The sequence below is a fragment of the Procambarus clarkii genome, chromosome 28, assembly GCF_040958095.1.
Source record: "Procambarus clarkii isolate CNS0578487 chromosome 28, FALCON_Pclarkii_2.0, whole genome shotgun sequence".
NCBI lineage: Eukaryota > Metazoa > Arthropoda > Malacostraca > Decapoda > Cambaridae > Procambarus > Procambarus clarkii.
In genome coordinates this window covers 9,578,500-9,591,086 of record NC_091177.1, presented here as the reverse complement: position 1 = coordinate 9,591,086, position 12,587 = coordinate 9,578,500, and positions in this window count along the sequence as shown.

The following is a 12,587-nucleotide window of genomic DNA, read 5'->3' as shown; positions in this document are numbered from 1 at the left end:
CAAATAACATTATGCTCATTACAACAAGGTAAATCACTCATAAAAAAATCATTTTAGTGCATTCAACTTAAAAAAAAATCACGCATAATAAGTTGAATCGCATCTTCTACAGACTCATTATTTGTTAGACAAAAATGCGAGCGCTACCAACAATGATGAAGCAAACACCAGTACAAGGACAAGACTGACTATAGACGCCGTTCCGCTCAAGAGTAGAAACATTGCCTGTTCTACGAGGCTCCACAAGCACTCATCTCCCGCTGGCGCAAACTGCATGCTGGTGAACAAAACACGTACGAAGAAGCGCTACTTGTGAATGAGTTGGTGGACTGCCAGCGCAGGTGCATCCAACACTATAGGAGAACTAGCAGCAAGCACCGAGGGCAGTCACGACGTAGAAGAAATGTGTAACGCGATAATCTTTTCCATTTTTTCCTCTGAAAAATTAGCGCAAAGACTGTTCAGTAGGGTAAATATAAGACTCAAATAGCACAATCACAGGCGATCAATATCGGAACTCTGAGGATAGAAAAGAAGAAAACCCGGCGTTAGGGAGTCTTCCGTGTTCTTAAAAAAGGCGTGTGACAGTATGTATGCAGCCGCTCTACGTTGAAGAACGTGGGTCGAGCCCATGCAGATAAAGCCAGGTCCTCTGGCCTCTCGGGCTCCGCCTGGACGTGTCGCGCCTTCCATACGAGTTAAAGTTGACCGCTCGTCATTCAGCTTTGCGTTCTTTGGCATGTCAACCTATGCCAGGTACCTATTTAGCAGTAAATAGGTACCTGGGTGTTAGTCAGCTGTCACGGGCTGCTTCCTGGGGGTGGAGGCCTGGTCGAGGACCTGGCCGCGGGGACACTAAAGCCCCGAAATCATCTCAAGATAACCTCAAGATAACACCCTTTACATATATTACAAATTCCTCTGTTTTTATGCCACATCAGGTTATATACATTTTGCACCGACAAAATGTTTTCTCATTTCGTTTGGAATATGTCACTGATACAAACCCCCAAACGCTAATAGATAAACAACAGTGCAATTCAATAAGAGTGTAGCAACTACAGATGGGTTAATAACAAAAATAATGGGTCTAAATAGGTTTTCAACACATAAGGAAGATTGTTTTGTGTTGTCAAGTGTTCGCGCTTCTTTGCTCCAGTTCACGAGGATTGCTGTTTGGTAAGAAAGCTGTCATCGAACCTTGTATCACTTACGACCAAATTAGAACAACGCGAAATCATGAAATGTTGGAAATTAAAAAACTTACTAATAATACTATCAAAACCAGAGTAAATGGTGCATAAGTTTACACCATAGACGAAAATTATCAGTACATTATAATCTTTTGGACATCCTTTGGTTTCAGTGTATCGTTGCTTTGTGTGTAACAAAAATAACTAAAAAAATAACACCAATTTCTTGGTGTTAAACCAAAAACCTTGGTGTTAAAACTATCTTTTTAAATTTCTTGAGCTTGCGAAATTTAACAGCGTAGAAGAGACTAAGCAGAGAGAAGCAGATATATCAGTAGGTCAGGTGGCATTTTACTGATGTCATGACCTCTACAGCATCGCTGGCCAACCTAAGCCTGGCCAACACACAGAGAGATCACACTAACGTGATGCATCAAATGAACAAATCCACAAGGGCCGTGACGAGGATTCGAACCTGCGTCCGGGAGCATCCCAGACACTGCCTTAATCGACTGACGCAGGTTCGAATCCTCGTCACGGCCCTTGTGGATTTGTTCATAAGCCTGGCCAATTTTAAATAAGTGTCTAGGGTAAGTTACAAAGGCTGGTTGAAACAACGCCAGTTTACTGGGACATATATACAGATTTGATACAGCTATCAAATCAGTAACGGTTAATACTTATGACCAGCTGCCACAGGCTCCAACCCGGCGCAGTGATACATTAACCTAAGTAACAGTATGGAGGTGTGATACATAAATAATGGGTGAGGAATCTGTCAGGTACTGCAATACAATAATCTATGATCCTCAGTTACCCAAAATCACCTGCCACCTGACCTACTGATGTATCTACTTAGCCTGATCCATTTACAATAGCATTACTGTTATAATATATACCTTAGTAATATATAACAAAATATAGTACAACCCAAGGACTGGACATCTCACGTCCGTCTCGCTGGGACACCAGAGGAGTAGTGACTTGCCAACGACCATGCCAGCCGAGGTCGACTTTGTTGCCAACAAGGCAAGTCACTCCAACCTTCCTCCTTCGCATAACAGAAGCTCAAAACATAAATATTTACATCTAGTTCACACTGTACCTAATTAGATATATACCTAATACAATTCAATATATATAAAACCACAAGGTACATAAGAATATATAACAATATGTGCTAAACACATAAGGGAATCATTTCCATGTACATCTGGCAATACTAGTTGGAGAATCGTCACCAAGGGTCAGAGGAGTTCCAGCAATTACCTGTCGATCGATCGTTTACGACTTAAAGTTCCATACATTCATATACCTCAAGTATATAGGTGTATGAACAACCATAAGCTTCTGCCATTCCACAAAAGATTACTAATACAAGAGTAAGCTAAGCAAGTAATATGTGACTATATAGTTTGACCGCAACATACACTTACACCATATATTTACACTGGTGTATGTGTGGTCATGACACATGGATTCAGGGAAGCGATATCCTGCTTGATAAACCTATTGTAGTTTCACAACAAGCTGGAGCAGTGTTAGGCAGACTCTCCCAACTGACTCCATCAATAGATCAGTAGTTCAATACTCTTTTTACTACCCCCATCAACATATTATTAGCCTACAGTCTCTCTACTGCCCTCATTAACAGATTTGTAGCCCACTCTCTTCAAACTGTCTCCATAAACTGATTAGTCTCTCTCTCTCTCTCTCTCTCTCTCTCTCTCTCTCTCTCTCTCTCTCTCTCTCTCTCTCTCTCTCTCTCTCTCTCTCTCTCTCTCTCTCTCTCTCTCTCTCTCTCTCTCTCTCTCTCTCTCTCTCTCTCTCTCTCTCTCTCTCTCTCTCTCTCTCTCTCTCTACTGCCTCCGTAAACAAATCAGTAACCGCCTTCTATCTGCTCCTTCCTCTGAAGCAGACTCTCTGCTCAGGAAGATAAAACTCACACCACTAACAGTAACCAAATTTATTACTCAATAACGCAGCGGAGTGAACATTCTCTGACAGAATTCTAATTATTGCCATGAACTCTAGTTTTAACTTAGCCTTTTTATTGTGTGTTTTATGAGTTTGCTAAGCAATTAATAAATCAATATTCCTAGCCTGAGCAAGGTTATAATCGCAGATATAACAGGGGAAAAATCGACCATAAAATAAATTTTTATAGCTAAGAAGATTACAGGTGAAACATAGAAAATCACTGCCGATTGATCATAATTAAAGGGCAATATATGGACCGCCAGAGCGAAGCCATATTGGGCTTTAATTAAGTCTCTCTCTCTTTGTTCTTTTGATAAAAAAGAAGAGATTAGCGTTGTGCTGTCGGTGGTGTGCGAGGCTGCAGGTCCATCAGGTCAAGCAGCTCTACCATCCATGTGCAGACTTCCTGTCTCTGCCTCCTAATACAACACACATCGAATACCCTAGACGTACCTCACCAGAATCTAAATTAATGATAACTGGATGGGAACGTTTTATATTTACTACTTCGGTTATATATAATCTCCTATTGTCGTTGCATCTGCATTTACTGATGTTAACCTGGATAACTTTTGGTGAGGATCTGGTTGCGTGTAGATATGATGTGATCTTTGATAAAGCTTAATTATTTGTATATTGTAAGATAAATTGAAAAAGAGATGAAATCGTTTTGCTTGTACAATAATATCGTTGAAGCAAACAATTCTCAAGTGGACGTGTAAAGAAATGAACGAATTTTGTCTCTCTCAAGGCGTTACATGTGGTGAAAATGTCATACATCTGAAGACGAATGAGGGGAGCACTGAAGTCATCGATGCCCTTTGCATTCTCAGAAGATGTTTGTCCCTCCCCAGATTAACCTACTTTCTGAGGACTTCGCCATAATCTTGTTGATGTCTGCCTGGCATCCGAGGTGCTCAAAGAGTCCTATGACTATAAACTTTGCACCTTGATGTAAATAAATTTGTAAACACTCTCTTGTAATAAGTTCCACAAATAATAATAAAAAACAAATAGGCGTGGTAGGAAAAGACAATATTCTAGTGTATATATATGGCTTTACAAGGCTCTCTCGGGTGCCGTATATTCTTTCCTCCAAGGTGAAGGGTCCCCTCAAATAAATACAGAGGTGGTGTGTGTGTGTGTGTGTGTGTGTGTGTGTGTGTGTGTGTGTGTGTGTGTGTGTGTGTGTGTGTGTGTGTGTGTGTGTGTGTAACAATAATTAATTGACAGGTTTAATTTGATCATTATGTTCACCTAGAAAACTTTAACTTACGAAAAGACATGAGCACCCCATTGATAATTCACTCACACCTTTAAGAGGCAAATATTTAAATTACATTAAAAATAATTCTCACTGGGTGTGAAGCGGGCAGAGCGGGCCTCGTCCCCAGCATACTGAGCAGGCGGAGGCCGCCACCACAAGAACATTTGAACCTGGAGCGACCTACTCCGAACGTGACAAGAAACCTGTAGAGCTTTCAGGCGAGCCTCCGTGAAGACTCCTTGAGGCCGAGAACCTCCCTACATCAAACGTGATGGCGGAATCCATAGAGTTCCACCAGACCCTCGTGAAGCCCTCGTGAAGCCCTCGTGAAGCCCTCGTGAAGCCCTCGTGAAGCCCTCGTGAAGCCCTCGTGAAGCCCTCGTGAAGCCCTCGTGAAGCCCTCGTGAAGCCCTCGTGAAGCCCTCGTGAAGCCCTCGTGAAGCCCTCGTGAAGCCAAGTATTTGGCCGTGGCCCAAGAAAGATTTATGAATATAATAACGAAGACTTCGACTTTGTTTATTTCACTTCGCGTTCGTCAGTCCTGGAGGTAGGCGGTAAAAGTTTTAAACGGCAAAGTTAATGATGTTTAGCCTTCTTGAGGTAATGGTCCTTATGTTTACATTTCTCTTTATCTGTATGTTTAGATATTTCCATAACATTTTTCACATATAAACATGGCATATATAACAAATCGTAAATTTCCTCCAGCTCCTCAGATGAGAGACGTCTGCATTGGACGCAACAAGCACTTCCTCTCTGAATCGTAATGCTTAGTGTAGGAACAAAAGACTACCTGTATATATTCATACTGAAATAACGTATATATAAAAATTTACTTATACATTTAAACAAGTCATACAGCTTACCGAAATGTAATATTTGTAAACTGAAAAGAATATGAGAAACTATATTGAGTGTGACGAAATGGTGAAGGCTAGGAGACTGTGATGGGTTGTGTGATGGTATCCTGGAAGCGGGCAGGGAAATGTGTTCTGGATGATGGCTGTGTGATGCCTTAGGGGACCAGGGCAGTGACACAGTGTCAGTTAGAGAAGCAGCAGAATGTTCACAGGGGGGGAAATATGTATCAATGGACAGGGCTCACAGAGAGAGAGAGAGAGAGAGAGAGAGAGAGAGAGAGAGAGAGAGAGAGAGAGAGAGAGAGAGAGAGAGAGAGAGAGAGAGAGAGAGAGAGAGAGAGAGAGAGAGAGAGAGAGACAGAGAGAGAGAGAGAGACAGAGAGAGAGAGAGAGAGAGAGAGAGAGAGAGAGAGAGAGAGAGAGAGAGAGAGAGAGAGAGAGAGAGAGAGAGAGAGAGAGAGAGAGAGAGAGAGAGAGAGAGAGAGAGAGAGAGAGAGAGAGAGAGAGAGACAGAGAGAGAGAGAGAGACAGAGAGAGAGAGAGAGAGAGAGAGAGAGAGAGAGAGAGAGAGAGAGAGAGAGAGAGAGAGAGAGAGAGAGAGAGAGAGAGAGAGAGAGAGAGAGAGAGAGAGAGAGAGAGAGAGAGAGAGAGAGACAGAGAGAGAGAGAGAGAGAGAGAGAGAGACAGACAGACAGACAGAGAGAGAGAGAGAGAGAGAGAGAGAGAGAGAGAGAGAGAGAGAGAGAGAGAGAGAGAGAGAGAGAGAGAGAGAGAGAGAGAGAGAGAGAGAGAGAGAGAGAGAGAGAGAGAGAGAGAGAGAAATAGAGAGAGAAAGAGAGAAAGATATTTCAACCTTCAACAAAAATCATTGCCTCCCCCACACTGCATATATTATGCTATTCAACCAATGTCACCGACCTCCTGATGTGTCAGAGGCAGTCTGTACACGACCAGAGACAAGGCCTTGTTATTTGTATATTCATATTGGAGTTGTAGTGATAATAGCAATGAGAGGAAAATAAAAACTTCAATACGCCGAGGGTCTTAAAGGTGTGATGCTGCTACGACGGCCAGATCAGAACGGGTAGTGAGGGCGGCCAAGAGGAGGGACGACTGAGACATCTTGGTTATTCATCCGCACACTCAGTGTAAGCTAACTGGAGTCGTGGAACCATGCTCTTACCCATGGTTCATGATGAGAGAGAGAGAGAGAGAGAGAGAGAGAGAGAGAGAGAGAGAGAGAGAGAGAGAGAGAGAGAGAGAGAGAGAGAGAGAGAGAGAGAGAGAGAGAGAGAGAGAGAGAGAGAGAGAGAGAGAGAGAGAGAGAGAGAGAGAGAGAGAGAGAGAGAGAGAGAGAGAGAGAGAGAGAGAGAGAGAGAGAGAGAGAGAGAGAGAGAGAGAGAGAGAGAGAGAGAGAGAGAGAGAGAGAGAAAGAGAAAGAGAGAAAGAGAAAGAGAGAGAAAGAGAGAGAAGGTAAAGGTTTAAACTGTCAGGAGAAAGAGCCAAGAAAGTACGACAATATAGCACTTGGAAGGTATCAGGATAAGACTTAGGGATGGGACGGGGGGGAGGGGATTTGCCGAACCACTTGGACGGTCGGGGATTGAACACCGAGCGTCTTGAGGTAATGGTCTTGGACTTACATGAAGCGAGACCGTCGCTGAACCGTCCATAAGAGAAAATATCTCTTTTCTGTCCAAAGTTGAAGGACCAGATGCTTGGTGTGGGGTACAAGACTGACATAGGCTTGGTAGGGTAAGTCTAAGCTAAATGCTTTAAAAAATATAGCGTGTAACCCAACACACCCGATTGATTTTCATTATGTCTGAAATGAATCTGGAATGAAATCGGGAATGGGATGTCCTTAGAGTGTGAAGATTACCAGCGCAATTTCTAAAAAAAAAGAGGAAAAGGAGAAGAGGCAAAAGCAGGGGAAGAGGGGGAGGAGGAGGAGGAGGAGAAAGAGAGGTGTGTGGGGATGAGACTTCTTAATAATACATTTTCTGAGAGAAGAGAGAGAGAGAGAGGTGGTGGGAAGTGGGAGGGGGGACCAATGGGACGAGGAAGTCAAGGGTGAGATGGGTGAAGAGGAATGGAATGGAAAGAGGGAAAGGAGAGACAGACTATCCCCAGGTGGGGGGAAACTGATAGGTCTCAACAGAGGTTACTGTAGAGAGTGGAGGGAACAGAGAGAAAGGACAGAGCAAGAGCACATCATGCATGAGAAACTACGCATTACTGCCAACTCTGTGCGAAGAGAGCCTGGATATGGTCGGTATTTCACCGTCTGCGTTTTGGAGGGTCTGGGAACTTTCCCTAAGTCTGATGAGCCTCTCGGGAGCCTCAACAATCCTGTGGGCCTTAGAGCTTCGGGCAATTTTTACAGGAACTGAAAGTCAGAAGAAGTGTGATTCTCGGGGATGTGCAAGGATGTTACTTGCAAGATGTGTACGTATGCTGCACACCTACTGGGAGATGTGTAGCCATGTGATACACTAGCGAGAGATGCGTAGACATGTGGCACATCTAGCGAGAGATGAGTAAATTAACAAATGGCACTCGTTGTATTCAGTACCATGTTATAGGCGTGATTGATCTCTCTATAACAGTACCATGTTATAGAGAGATGAATCTTACTATCATTGTACACAGCTTCATGGCATAGGAAATGCTCCAGTGTGTTGAGCAGCATGTGAGAGGAATTAGTCAGTGTGTAAAGCTCCTTGTTAGAGGACTGAGTGGCTCATATTGAGAAATCTACTTTCAGCATCAGGTAGTTTTCAATCTATTCTTCAAAGATGGAATATTATTCAGACAAGTGAATTTAGAACATATTTCATCAAGGAAAATAGTGGATTTGAAATATGCACACATTAACTCATACCAACTGCTGGTTAGCATGTTTCTCTCTTATCTCTTCACTCAGTGATAAAATGGTAATTATAATCCACATAGATTTATTAAAAAAAAAATTAAACTTAACAAAAAATAAAAGGAGACATTCTTTGAACCTATCATCAAGTACTAAGCTGTGGTTATAGTACACTCTACATAATTAGCAAAGGATATAAAAGCAGAAATGATCAATTATACATTAACAAAGAGACATATACTAATGAGCATTAATGTTAGATACAAAGGTAAACAAATGCACACCTGTAAAATGCACAACGAAAATGATAAATGTTATGAATCACATTTTAAAATTATAAATTTTTGCATCACACAGCAGAGATCGATTCCCTATGTGGCCTTACGTTTCTTCACAGTCTACCCACGCGGGACGAATATGAGTGTGAGAGATCAATCTTACGATTTATGGCAAGCATTCATCAACAGTGAGACTATTTATTTCCTGAGATTTTTACCTTTCAAAAGACTTCGCTGTAACAAGCTTGAGCATCTATAATAAGCAGGCGAAGAGTCCCAATGACGTGGCTAAAGTATGTTGACCAGACCACACACTAGAAGGTGAAGGGACGACGACGTTTCGGTTCGTCCTGGACCATTCTCAAGTCGATCGACTTGAGAATAGTCCAGGACGGACCGAAACGTCGTCGTCCCTTCACCTTCTAGTGTGTGGTCTGGTCAACATCTATAATAAGAGTAACTAACTGAACACAAAGTTGTGTTAGCTAATCCCGACGTCAGCAATAACTCGACTAGGCATTTTGCACTAATTTAACAGGTTGCTAATTTGTTTAATGGTTGACGAACATCTCATTTAATGTTACTTAGATTTTTTTAACACAAAAAGTCACATTTTATTAATTATCTTTTACAGCCAATGTAAAAATGTTAAAAAAAGACTTAAACATTAACTCCTATTTTTAAATGGTTTTATTTTATTTCTGCAGAGTATTAAATATTTGATGGAATTCAATATTATGCTTATATTTCATGTTCCACATTTTTTTTTTATTTGGTTATGTATATATTGTATGGGGCACTGAAGTATCTTGTCATTATTTATTTTATAATTCATTATTATTATACATTTGTATCACTATTAATGCAAGTTAGTATTATTTCCATCATAATATAAATTTAAATGTCGAATTTATCTATCAAACTCTTGCGTTACTAACAACTTTTCACAGAACCGTTTGTGGAAGCAGACATCAACATGTCGTTTATCATAACTAATATTAGACTTCATCATTCACAGCAGACATTATAGTATTAAATAAATATGATGGCCTTCCTTACCTCTCCAAGCTTGGTATGTTGCCAGACCTGTGTACCATCTGCCTGCATATATCCTCTCTTGTCTATGTTGCCTGCATGTTCCCTCTCGTGTCTATGTTGCCTGCATGTTTCCTCTCGTGTCTATGGTGCCTGCATGTTCCTTCATGTTCCTCTTGTGTCTATGTGTGCCTGCATGTTCCTTCTCATGTCTATGTTGCCTGCATGTTTTCTCTCGTGTCTATGTTGCCTGCATGTTTTCTCTCGTGTCTTTGATGCCTGCATGTTCCCTCTCGTGTCTATGTTGCCTGCATGTTCCTCTCGTGTCTATGTTGCCTGCATGTTTCCTCTTGTGTCTATGTTGCCTGCATGTTTCCTCTCGTGTCTTTGATGCCTGCATGTTCCCTCTCGTGTCTATGTTGCCTGTATGTTTCCTCTCGTGTCTATGGTGCCTGCATGTTCCTTCATGTTCCTCTTGTGTCTATGTGTGCCTGCATGTTCCTTCTCGTGTCTATGTTGCCTGTATGTTTCCTCTCGTGTCTATGGTGCCTGCATGTTCCTTCATGTTCCTCTTGTGTCTATGTGTGCCTGCATGTTCCTTCTCATGTCTATGTTGCCTGTATGTTTCCTCTCGTGTCTTTAATGACAGGCACATCTTTCCAGACCGTCTACCACCGACTCATTATGCTGTTCTGGAGACAGCTTTTAAGGGGCACTATAAATTATTTCCATGTCTGCCACCGCCCTCCACATCACATGTGCTAGTGCACCTGCAATGACGTCAATTGTGGGAAAATGACTTGAAGCGATAATCACAAATGACGTTAGTGTTCATCTTGGCAAAAACAGAGATTAATAAACGGAACAGCGAAATTAGAATCGTATTTGACACTTTTGATCTCTATAATGATTCATACTTGAAACGATTGACAATCGTAAGGATTATAATATATATCTACAATTTAGAATGGATTTTGCTACCGTGTTATACGAGAGATTAATAAGGAAAACGAGATGTTGTGGATCAAAGGGTTAATCACTGCACAGGAAACAGAGCTTGATATTAACTAAATGAAGTAAATTCAGAGTAGTGAACACTCACAGGTAGGTTCTAACATTTAAAACTTACCTTATGAGGAAAAATAAATTTAGATTCTCTATGGATCTGAGGCGTACTAGTGGATGAAAAGTTCTAATAATAATATTTTTAATTATGACTATAGAAACATGAATGCAAGTTAGAACACGAAACAGTGGATTAAAACTGGATAAAATTAGATTCAGAATATAAAGACAAACGCTGGTTCTGATATGAGGTTGCATATATATGGAACATATTACCAAGTAGCACCAGGGAAGCAGAATCACTGTGAAGGTTGAAGCATAGTGTGGATAAGTATATGAGAGCTTCAGAACATGTCAGTTGCTTTCTGTAGAGGCTGAGTGAGGTGTGGTGTGAGGGAAGATGGTACTGGGTGAGGTGTATTGTGTGGGAATATAATACTGGGTGAGGTATATTGTGAGGGAAGTTGAAGCTAAGAGAGGCACACTAATTTTGACTGAAGATGAGACTGGGTATGGTCTATGATGTATTGTGAAGGGAAAATGAGACTGAGTGTCGGTATAGAGGTGAGGGAAGTTGATATTGGGTGCGGTGTAACTGGGTTAGACGTATTGTGAGGTATTGTGAGGGGGAGATGAGGCTAGGTGTTGGTGTATTGTGAGGGGAGAATGGTATGACACCGTTTCGTCAGATCGGGAAGGTCCAAGCCGTGAGGATTTACAGAGAAATGAAAGGCTTGACGTGATTTACAGCGAGGCAAGCGAGACTGGCTGATGGAAAAGGGTATATTTGTGGAGCAGTGTGATAAAACGCAGTGAGGGAGTGTCACATGATGGAAGGGGAGGTGATGGGGGAGTGTCGCGTGATGGAAGGAGAATGGAACTATCAGGAGAAAGCACCAAACCATTACGACTATATAGCACTTGGAAGGGGTCAGGATAATCATTTGGGATGGGACGGGGGTAAAGGAATGGTGCCCAACCACTTGGATGGTCGGGGATTGAACGCCAACCTGCATGAAGCGAGACCGTCGCTCTACCGTCTAGTCCAGTGGTTGGGCTGATGGAAGGAGAGGTCATGGTAGAGTGCTCCTGCACAAAATCCATATTTCATTACACCCAAAAACATACTGGAGAAATTTCAGAGTTAAACCACTAGACAATACCGAAAGTTGAGAGGCATGAGCAACGAGTAAAGATGAACCTAACTTAACCTTTCGTCACTTGAAGAAAGACGGGGAGACATGATGGCCACAAACAAAATACTCAGGTTAAGTGAAAGGGTAGACAAGGACACGCTAATTTATATTAGAAAGAACCGAACGAGATGAACAATTGGGAAAGCAAGTTCCCGACTGAGCCACAGTGATATTATAGAGAGCTTCTTAAGCATCAGATTTGTAAAGATGTGAGATGAGTTAGGAAAGGAAGGGACTTACTTACACTTCAAAATGGGATTAAAATGATAACATTAAATAATCCAAAGCATTTAGGAACTTGTGCACCAATCGATTGAAGAAAGAGGCAGAACCCAATAACTGAAGCTCACCCCTTGTAGTCACATATAGGTGGGTACAGTTAGGGGAACATACATCCATCGCAGCTAGATGTGAATTTATACACATCATAATATACATATTCAAAAGATGTTAGCACTAATGAGGTCAAATGCAGTGTTCACATAAGTTCAACAATGCAATGTCAACTGCACAGTTGAACTTATGCATGTTATTTTGGAAATAAATTTATGTAGTATTTAATACATAAAATAATTATAATTGATCATATATATATTAGGACATGTTCACATTATCTGTCATCAAAAGCTTGAGTGTTTAAGGGTTAATCTCTTTATCATAAATCATTCACATGTAAAATAATTCAAAAACTTTATAATCCGGTGATAAATCTCCCACCCACCCCAATTCAGAATTACTTTATGATGTCCTGCCGGACGTTAATTATCTCTCCAACATTTTCCCAACTGTCTGTTGTTGATGTGAGAATCCCACTAACGAGGATTGGCACCAGTTTCACCCT